The 11410-nt window shown below is 37.0% G+C and overlaps 1 protein-coding gene across 2 annotated transcripts in view; it reads left to right on the top strand.

Moving 5' to 3' along the window:
- The first annotated feature begins 18 nt into the window (after positions 1-18).
- The window catches only part of SATB1 (SATB homeobox 1), a 99563-nt gene continuing 88171 nt past the window's right edge, over positions 19-11410 (top strand). The window contains exon 1 of one of the 2 annotated variants that reach the window (XM_003924927.4): positions 19-280. The gene's annotated coding sequence lies outside the window, so the exon portion shown is untranslated. Of the gene's footprint in view, positions 281-2714; positions 6320-11410 lie in introns of those variants that run through there. The other variant, XM_010335642.3, reaches the window with a different exon arrangement.

Raw genomic sequence — 11410 nt, 5'->3', positions numbered from 1 at the left:
CTCCCCCTCCTCTTCCTTCCCTTGGCCCCGCGCGCTCGCTCGCTCGCTCCTCGCCTCGCTCTCCCCTTTAAACGCCCACTTCGGATGGGGAAAGAGGACAACTTGAAGTCAAGTTGCAATTAACTTCCGCGGCAGCCGCAGCTCCGGCGGCGGCGGCGGCGGCAGAAGAGGCAGAAGCCGCCGCCTCGGAAGTCCGACGCGGGCGCGCCCGCCCGGGGAGCCGTTCCTGGTTTCAGGCCCGCACTCGACAGCCACCGCCGCCCCCAACGTCCATGCCTGAGTGAGTTCTGCTCTTTTGCCTCCCTTTTCCCATTGCTACTCTTGCTGTTTTATCTCTCTCTCTTTTTCCGGAATCAGTCCAAACTTCTCTGTAGCACCCACTCCGCGTCCCTGGTTGGGGCGGCTCGGCTCCCCTGTCGTGGGCGCAGGGTTGTAGGGGTCCCCCGAGCCCCTTTTCTCTCGCAGATGGACCTCGCAGGGGTGGGCTGGTGGAGTGAGGGAGAGCGGCTGGGATGGGGGACCTGAAGATGCCATTCGTTCTCTGTCGGGGTGTGGACGCACCGTCACACCTGCCCAGCGACCCTGGCTGAACAAACTCCTTCAGGTCACCGGTACGGCCCTTTTGGAAGAGAAAAGGGGAGTGAACAAGACCGAAGGAAGCAAATGGGGAAAGGGATAGCCTCTGTGCGTTCTGGAGCCGGGCGGGCAGTGAGGTGCTTGGAGGAATGGGCTGCGGGAGTGGAAATGTTCCCCCACCGGATTGCGAGTGTGCTCAGCATCCTTTCCCGGTCCATCTCCGCCTCCCTCTGCTCTCAGCCGGCGCGGCTGATTGTAAGCATCGGCGAAGAGGGGCCTGGGAAGTTTGTGGCAACTTCGGCATCCCAGGAGCTACTCGGGCGCCGGGGCGCTCAAGTTGGAGCCCGGAGTTTGAAAGCCGCGGCAGTCCTCATTTCGAGCCCTTGCTGGCTGTAGCGAGGCCGGTCCTGGAGGGGCTGCTGGCGTGAATGTGGGTTTGGAGTTGGGCAGGAGGCAAAGAAAGGGCAGCCCTCTTAGCTGGGACCGGGACATCACAGGTGCAGCCTCGGGGTCCGCACCGCATCTCCCTCCTGTGGTCCGGACCAGAGCATGGTGGCCTTTTCCTAGTGCTCCAATGCCAAGGCTCCCGGGGCCGCAGAACCGGGGTTGGGGAAATCACGAGGAGAAGGACGAAGCAGGCAGGTGGCAGGTCCGGGGAGTGCCACGTGCGTACTGGGGAAACGCAGGTTCCTCTTGGGATGACCTCAGAAAACCAAGAGGGGAAAGGGGCACAGGGATCTCCTTGAAGGTTTTGGCCTTGGCCTCCAACTGGGGTGTTGCAAATTTCACTAGCAAATGTCAACCACAGGGCCCTCTCTCAGAGTGTCCTGGTTGGCAGTTCTGACCTCTGCGCCCTTCCTTGACGAACTTTCTCAGAAGCATTCCGGATTTACAAGCAAATGTTCTAAGACTTGGACTCCACATGGTTGTAAAAGAGACAGGGAAAAGAGAAAGACGCCCTATTCCCGGGAGAGAACCTTACTGCTCTGACTGACTGGGGTTCCATGTTTGAATCCTTGGAGGCCAGGGAACCTGACTTTCTCAAGGGGGTGGGGAGTAGAGTAAAAATGAGTAAAATGTGACCGCTCTGTGTCAGGTTTTGTCCTAAGCAATCTCTGATGTTTACGGTGTTTGTACTGCTGACAGAGTAACTCATCCCGATGAAACTTAGTTGAAATTTGCACTCTTATCTAAAGTGGATTTTTCTGAGATGTCAGGAATGTGAGATTTATTCTGTGGTCAAATGTAGCAGCAAAAATCAAAAACGAAAACTCATACTTTAAGTCTGAAGAAAACCAAGGTTGAGGTGTCTGCTCTAAAAAAACCTCTGATCTCCTGTAGGGTACTAGTGCTATGATTTAGCAGTAGTCCTTTATTTCTATTGCATATTATTTTGGTAGAACAGTAGTACATTCATATACTGGCTGCTCCAGTCTGCTGGCAAACATTAGCATTCAAGCTTACATTTTTGACAAATGTGCAGACAGGAATAGCATGAATAGGCATCTTAAATATTAACAACCTAAGCATCTGTTGTGAAACGAATTTAATATATTTACTCTGTTTTTCTCACATTGTTAGAAAAGGTTATAATAAGTGCAGAATTTCAACTTTAGTTAGCAGAAGTAACTGTCTGTATCTTTCACTACCTCTCCAAGTGTTTAACACAATCACTAGACATAAATACTTTAATTAACTTGGTTAAGCACATTATTAAATACACTCTAGACAATGTGTATATTATATACAATGTAACAGTAGCAAACTATGTATCCTATTTGTACACATTTTTAAGTGACTGCATTTTATAAACATACCAAATATGTTTATTCTTCATCTTCATTTGACACTTATTACTTCATATTTTTTCTAATAGAAACAGTATTTTAAATGTAGAGGTGTTCAGTCATAGGCAGTACATAATATGTAAACAGTAGCTAGCATTGTCAAATTTGAATATGGCTACATGTAACAATATTATACAAGAGAAATAAAATCACGATTCAATTTTGTATTCCTTTCTGAATAATGAATATAAATGATGTATTAAAAAAAAAAAGAACGAATAGGGATTTCCCTCCTAAAGCACTTAGCTCCTTAAAATTTGGTGGGGGGGGGGGTGGATTGGGGGGAGAAAAAAGATTAGAAAGAAGACCTAAAGGACTTCCAAAAGTCTGAATAGTTATTTCCAGAATCAATGCATTCCTGACTTTCCCACAAGCTGAAATATGTAATAAATAATAGTTCTTTGTATGTAGAAGTATTCAAAAGGAATGCTTTTTGTTCAGTTTTGTAAGAAATTAATATATACTTCGGTTGATAATCTACAAAAGTAGTTCTTTTTGTCTCCCAGCATCTTAAATAAGAATGACAACAAAATGAATATTGGTTTATTTCTGCAAATAAATCTGTTGCCAGCTATTTGAACCTGTGATTGAATAAGACATGATATGCTGAGTGATGGTAAAGAAATACTACATTAGCTTAGTAAAAACTGAAATATCTGGAGGAGAATTTTTAGTTCTTTTTCATGTGACAGGTTGTGGATTGTAAATTAGGCCTAAAAGGTCAGGTGACAGGCACCTGTTCCTCATTATTGTAAAAATATTTTGGTTACAAACACTATTACGCTAAACACAACATGGATATACAGCAGGGACTCTATAAAGCACTCTAGTGGGTTTTCATCTGCTCTGTAAATTTCCAAAAGGGCTATACATAGATATGCCCTTTACACACATCGTTTCTTCCATACATGTTGTCTTGGATGACTGTAATTAATATATTAGTACTTGGAATTGATGAAGTATATACAATAAATGCATGTGACTAAAGCAGTCATCAGACTATTTCTAGGCACGATGTAGTTGAATGCAAAAATGTTTTAAAATCTCTAATATATTGATTATCAGAATTTTGTTCATGTTATAAATAGAAAACTCCCCAAATTGCCTTTTACATTTTTTAGATGCATTCTTATTTTAAATGATGCCATGAAATATTTTGCTCAGTACTCACATATAAAAAGAAAATTAGTTGCTATATACTGTCGTAGCTTTATGGCTTACATAAAATAGAAAAAACACACTTACATGAATGCTGTTAGGAAGGGGTATCATCATTTGATCTTTAAACTTACCGCTTCTCTCAGGAGAGTTCAGCAATATTTCTATTGGAGTTAAGGAATGTGGTTTGATTTTTATGAATGGTTTACTTTTAGATATTTCAGAGTGAAGAATGAGTATACATATTGAAAAGACCAAAGTGGCACAAGGCTGCAAAATATTAAAGGTGCCAGGTGCCTTAATTAACAAATGAGGAATATCTTGAGTAAATCAGATAACTCAGATTATTAAGTTCTATGATATTTCAAAATGTTTTTTGTCTTTTTCAGTTTTGTATGCTTTGTGCTTATTATATTAAGTATTCATTTTTAGCATTTTTGTGATCAGATTACAGAACAGTCATTACTCTTGCTTTTCAAATTGATTTGGTTTTCAAACTCCAAAACTCTGTGATGATTTTTACAAATTGGTTTACATTTTGACAGAACAGAGTTAAGTTAATTAATAGATCAGGCACGAAAAACCATCCACAGTAGGGTATATTTTCTGGTAAAATGAAAGTTATGTTTCAGCATGATGAGCATCAGGCTTCAGTAATCTGTTCCTCGTGTGGAATGAACACTTCCTACTTCAAGCTAGCAGGCACCTACTGTTTATTTACGCTGCATTAAACTGACAGCACAGCAATCAGAGGAAAAATATTACTTACCTTCCTGAAGTAAATACCAGTTTATAGGTTAGTGCACGTATTTATATTCCTGTCACCACTAAATAACGGCTCTGTCTCCATTTTAATATCTACCTGTGCTGTAATCCAGGGCTTCAGACTCTTCCTGGTTGGGGATAGGGGTCAAGAGTTTTTCATATCATTTCTCAATGGCAAAACTTTAAAGACAAGTAATTTCATCTTCTCATTTCTGTCGTGTGAGAACCAGTTGAAAGAAATGCTATGTACCTTTACTTTGCATACCTCAACTATAACATCAAAACCCCCAAAGAATCTGCATGCCACTTAAAATAGTCATCTTAAAGCAACCTCAGGATAAATATGTTCAAACACATTCAAATGTGTTTTGCTAAATTAACTTTCTACAAAGTTCCAAAAAGATTAAACTATTTGATTCCTCAGATAATAACTTCAATAAAGTGTCTTCTCTTCCAAGTCTTATGTGGAATGTTTGAGTTTTTCATGGAGTTCTGAAAATATGAATAAAAGTGGGGCTCGCTGATTGATTTATTGATTGACCCTCTGAGCTTTTCTCTGAAAATATTCTTACCTCCTTTATTTGACTTCTTGTTAATTTGCCATCCTTAAAATAAGGGAGATTTCTACTTTGTTATAATACTAAATGTATTTGTTGTTTTCTTTTAAGTTAAAAATCCTTTCTCTTTCAAGATCCCTTTGAAACATCAAAATACGGTTAAAGTTGAATTTCAAAATTCACAATTAACTTGAGAAAATGCTTATTTTCACTTACATTATCTAAGAATCGGTTGCACTTAACTGCCTATACACAATTATCAATACCTAATCACATATTCCACTGACATCAGGGTAGAATATGGTCTTAATACAACATATAAATCAATCTGTTACACAAGGTTCTTCTCCTTCACTATACCGAAGAAAAAGTGTCTACTGTAGTAATTTATATGTCATTCCTAACTGCTGTTCTCAATGGTAAGTCTTTTTAAACTTGATGTCTTCATAGAGTGTGATCAACACATTAACACACATTATTTCATACTTTTGAACTTATGCCAATGGTACCTTTTGCTGTTTATTTTTTTAAAAGTCTTTTTTAAGATTAGATATTTCATTTCAGAGTAAATAGATACAGATTGTGTGTATATATATTCAGGGTGAGATTTAGTAGTGTAGAATTTCTCCAACATATTGGCCTATTTTTATGCTTTCAAGTTATTCTTTATCACTTCTACAGTTGTTGCAGTCTGAAAGTTCATAATCGAAATTCTAATCACCTCTTTCAATGGACTTTCAAGGATGTAATTCAGTTTATGCGGTGATCTAGTTTAGTTACAAGAGATGAAAATTAGTTAACTGGTACCTCAGGATTTATGTCCCTGGTTTCTGCTGAAATTTATTCAGTCCAGTTATTTGACATTTGGTAGAGAAGTGGCTTGTAATCAAAAATTAAGAGTTGGTTCCATTTCCAGTGGAGGAAAGATTTTGCTGGATAAAACATTTAACTGTGCAATATTTTATTACATTCATCACTCATTTTAGAGCCTGCTTATTGTTGCACACATTTTTGAATACCTAGGGGTGCGGGTCCCCAGATGAGGCTGAAATGCTTGCAGAAGAAGCAGATGTCAGGCTGCACCTGGTTGTGCCTTTACTAGCATGTCTATGGACTTGAGCTGGCCCCCCTCCTCTGCACCCCTTCCCCCACAGGTGTGCAGGAAGTAGAGGGCGTTATACTGGGTGAAGTGGGTGGACTCTACACAGAGCTATGACCTGATTTGTGACGCACCCTCAGAACTGCAGTAATGGTCCAGCTGCTTCAGAGGCAACTGGTAACCACCTCATTTGGGGATGTTTCTGCCTTGCTAGCAGTGCCAGCGAGAACTTCATCATTGTCACCTCATCAAAGACTACTTTTTCAGACATCTCCTGTTGGGCTAGATTCAAAGAGCAGCTTCTGATTATTTGGAGGGTAAGTGCCAGAAAAGTTCCTATAATGTGATATATGGAGAATCAGGGTTCCAGCCACAGTGACAGATAGGCATTGAGTGTTTCGGGGAGGTCTTTTTGTTGGGATGTTGCTTTTTCTCAGCTCTAGAAAATTTGGGACCAGATACTAAGAAAAATTCTTCAATGGGCATTCTTTTTTGGGTAGTGAGATATAGCAGCAAGTTCCCAGGGAGAATTATGAAAACTTCTTGAAATATTTAAAGAAAAGGTAGTCAGTAATCTGTGTGAGGGGGCATTCTTTAGATGCAATTTTCCTGGAAGCTAGGCATGTAGTAGAGTTGATTGCGAGAGATTCCTCTATAGTCTTATTCAGTGGTTCCTGATATGCCATTAAGTGCATGTAAATGACAATTTGGCCTTTTAATGTTTATAATGTTAAGGACTTTAAGGCAAAAGAGGTTTTATGTTATAAATTTTTTATTGTAATAATTATTATAAATAAAATAGAACCCAGTGTGTGCAGATATCTTTGAAATGGAGATAGTCTTGAATATAGCATATCCATAATTAGCTGTTTGATATCGAATGCAATTGAGTTTTTCTGTTCCAGTGAAACAGACAATGGAAATCATTGGGGATTAACAAGAGGGCTATGTGATTCTTGATATAGCAAGCCTTTCTTTCCCCCAGAAAATATTTTATCAGTGAGTGACGTACTAAATTAAAATGCATACAGTTTTAAATTTAAAAAAAACCTATAGAATTTATAAAGTAATCCAAATGCTTCCCATTGTATTTTCACTAACTGAAATGATACTTAGATGTAGACAGTTATCTCCAGACTGTGGGAGGAAAAAACAGTATTTTAATAACTATGCTTTAAAAAATTTCTTAGAGTTGTATTTCCCTTTGGGTGGTTTAAGAGGACTCAGAAACAATTTAGAACATTATCTTAAAAGTTTAACAATGACAGTTTGTATAGAATCACTGTATTTTAATAATGCTTTATGCTTATTAGTGTTATTAGAGCAGTAGACAGTTAATTACAGCCTTTTCTGAGACATGTTAACTATATATTAACAATCATGTTAAAAAAGAATGATGTATACTCTTACATACAAGCGACTGCTTGCTTGACTCTTTAAAAAATTCTTTTAGAATGTATGGAGTCAGAGTTTTGGTTCAGAATCATTAAATGTTTTCTACTGAAGCAACTTAATTTTAAAACTTTACATTGGTTATAAAATTTTTCTCCCTTTTTTTTCTTTCTATAGTGTTGACTTGATAGTTTTTGCCAGTGTCATTAGAAATTATTGCCCCTCAGTGGTTTTAGTCTTTCCAAATTATATTTTGAGATACCCATGTTTTCTTGTTTTTTTTGTTTGTTTGTTTGTTTGTTTTTGTTTTTTTATGACTTTGGCCAACATAATCCATTAAAAACTTACTGATTTTGTACCTCGTAATACTTCTTTTTGTGGAATAATTTTAATCACTTTTTCTTTAGCCAAATTGTGATTACTTACAACTTTATATAACCTAATATTTTAAATACATTTCAGCAGTTAATCTCAGAGGTAGTTCTAAGATTATTTCATTGTCTAAATCTCAAACCTGGATTTTCACTATGGCTTCTGGCATGGCAAAACAATGGGTGACTGAAACTAGAGGGACTTAAAGATAGACTTAGCCTTAGTTAGACTATTCTATCAAATTGGTTAACTATTTGAATTATCTTGGTTGATCTGAATGTGTAGATATTCTAACCTCGTAATATGTCTCTTAAAAATGCACTAATATTTCTGCTTTCTGAAGTTTGTAGATGCTACTATATATTTCTATAAGATATTAAACTACAAATAAAGTAATAAGATATGTCTGTATTATATAAAACAAAGTTCATAGTTAGCATTCTGTGACTTGTACATACTGGGCACTCATTAAAAATTGAAAAATTAATAAAATATAAAATGTGGCTTGTGCTGACAAAGATTTATTGGCAAAGAGAATTTTCTAATTTTCTGTTTTTACTGGGGTTATCTGAACACTTAATCTGCGTATGTTTCATTTGCTGGATAATTGGATGGGTTGTGTTTTTTTTGCCAGCATCAGGGTCTCTGTTCTAGCCTCATTGTCTGACCTTCAGTATTAGGTTAAGTATCCCTGCTCAGCTTCATTCCTTGGTGTTTGGTTGTGGTAATAAACAATACTGGAGTCAAACAGAGCACTCCCCTGAGTTCCTTGCAATTTAGCCACCAAGTAGCCATCCTTCTGTTATTCCAGAACCAAAAATACTATGGACAAGTGGCTCAAGGCTGATTGACCTCTATCTGTTCTTTCCTATAATAATTTTTTTTCAGGATCCCATTGAATAAATACTGATTGCAATTATTGCATAAAAAGATATTTTTCATTGCAGCTTAAATACATTGTATAAAAATATTCTAAGATTTGGGGTGTTTATATTAATGAACATTTTACTCCATTCCTTAAAACTAGTTCTGAAATTGCAGTAGGGTTGTGTTAGCTGCATCCTAAACATTCTGAGAAGTTCTAGCCATTTTATGAAAGTTATCTAAAAAAGACACTTCCTTTTAAAATTTATTTTCATTTTAAAATATGAGTGGGGCTGTTTGTAACATAGTCCTATTTAGTTACACAAAAGACAGAATTTCTTAAGTGGTACACTGCTGTGTGACCTATTACATTATCATGCACATTCTGTCTCTTTAAAAACACAGTCTCCTCTATTTGCCCTATTAATTGTTGATATGTTGCCATCCACGAGACAAAAATTAGAGCTGTAATTAAATAATCATGTGATGCTCCTTAGTGCCAATGAGAGCAAACTCATTTTTCCAGGCCCTGATGGTCACTGATTATTGTATTACTACTGGCTTGCTTTATTTTTTTAATGATTCTCTATCTGTAGATTACCTAGCTACTGTCCTGCTTTTCAAAATTAAAGAAAGTAGAAAACATTCAGCCAGTTAATTGACTAGAGGTCCTCAGGGACATAAGGTAGACATACCTTTTTTGCTTTTGGTCACCTGGTAAGTTCTTTAGGGAGGCTACATCAGTGGTGTGGTTGCCTGCCATTTAATTTACACTGGTGTTTTGGCTGGGATGGAGGCATATGGGGAATGCCAGGAGAATTACAAAAGGAGCTGGGTATTAAAATTCAGAAATGATTAAAATTGAAATAAAAGGATGCTGCTTCTTTGCCAGTACTCTGGCAGTCATAATGACACATAGAGATTAGTTTCCACCTTCATCTTTTCCTTCTTTCTCATTTCCTCTTGTTTATTGTTGACACATTTTCCTTATGTCTGTCTCCGGTCTCTGTATCTTTTTGCACCATTATGTATTCCTACTTCTCCCTCTTTCTTTAAGCATGGAGAAGCCTACTTAACCTTATTATAACAATAACAGAATAGGTTATTAATATTTGATATGCACATGATTAAAATTTCTCTCCCTTAAACATAGGTCAGCTGTATTATTACTAACCGGCATGTAATTTTTCATTTAAAATATTCTTATTCTGCCCCATGCTGCTTCTGAAATGCAGTCTACTTTAGTAGTGATTTAATACACAACATTTAGAAAATTGTGGTCGGCTAGTGAGAAAAGAATTTACCAGTCATGGATAATCAATTATGCATGAATTCAAATGTAACAGATGGAATCTGGTGAGTTAAAGTTTCTCTTTGCCTTAGCGGTTTTTTTTTTTTTATTTGTTTGTTTGACACCTGTCTCTTATATATAGATAAACATCTAACGTGGCATGTGAGAAATTTCCTCATATTTTAATTTTCTCTTTCAAGTGAGCTTAATTTTTTTTAAATAAAGAAAGAGTATTTTTTATGTGGTCTTAAAGATTATCAGACTCTATCCACTCATTTTATGGATATGGAACCTGATCCTGCTTAACTAATGAAGGATCACTCAGCTAGTGAGTAGAGTAAGAAGTAATACCCAAATCTAGTTTCTCTATCTTTTCTCCACTACTTTTCCCACTATGTCATTTATGCTCCTTTTTGTGGGAGTTGCTTGATAGTAGGAGTATTATACTAACTCTGAGTTTTAAAGGCTTTCTGATGAAAACTGTGGTAGACTAGTTTTAAATAGTGCAGTACTCTCTTGCATGACATGCAAATATCTGTGTACATATAACCTGTTATGCTATGTGTGTATTATCTATGTACTTATTCATACTTGGATGTTAGCCAAACAATTGGATTTCTCAAATCTATTGAGAATGCCATAAGATCTGGTTTTACATCCTAAACTGTGGCATATGCCGGCCTTGAAGATACATTTACACTTGGTTGCAGTGTTGTAAATTTTCAGTGACAAAACCCCTTTGTGCAAAGTGAACTAAAAAGTTATTTTTGAGAGCCTTGTTGCCTCAAAGAAGAGTTAAGAGGTTTAATTTTTATTGAATAGAATGTGAATATGTAGTGTTTCTTCAACTGTTGAAATTAATAGGCGAATAGTAGATATTGACCTTTAAAGCAGTCTAGTCCCAAAACAGTGACAAGCTAATTCCCATCAAAATGTTTCATGAATGTGCTGTTTGTCTCTCCCAAGTGTATTTACGTATTAAAAAACACAAATGAAAAGTCTTTGCAAAATAAATAAAAATAAATGATTAAAAAACAGCCACAAGGCTCTCTAATTCTTTTTTAAAAGTTCTACTGTGGCATTATTTATCAACATTTTGCTTCATGTTGGCTTGAAATGTCCGTGTATAGTCCATGCCAGTTACCTAATAAAATTTTTAACGAACACATTAATAAACAAAAAGGCACCTACAAGATAGGTAACTGGGTATGCTTTATAGCTGTATTGTGAAGATGTGTTTTAGTATTTTTTAATGCTTTTACACATAAAAAATGTGTCTTTTTAAGTTGGCTTCACTGTGTTCATATTCCTTAATTAGGCACATAAGAAAAAATATTCATAGATATGAACTTCAGTAAACTGATTTTTACATGAATTTCCAAATAATTAAAAACTCCACCATTAATACAAAAAGTTCATAATATAAAATCAGTAGGAATAAGATGATATAAAAACTGAATATGGAACAATATAGGAAAAGATGATATTT

The sequence above is a fragment of the Saimiri boliviensis genome, chromosome 9, assembly GCF_048565385.1.
Source record: "Saimiri boliviensis isolate mSaiBol1 chromosome 9, mSaiBol1.pri, whole genome shotgun sequence".
Lineage (NCBI taxonomy): Eukaryota > Metazoa > Chordata > Mammalia > Primates > Cebidae > Saimiri > Saimiri boliviensis.
This window is presented reverse-complemented; position numbering and strand designations above follow the sequence as displayed.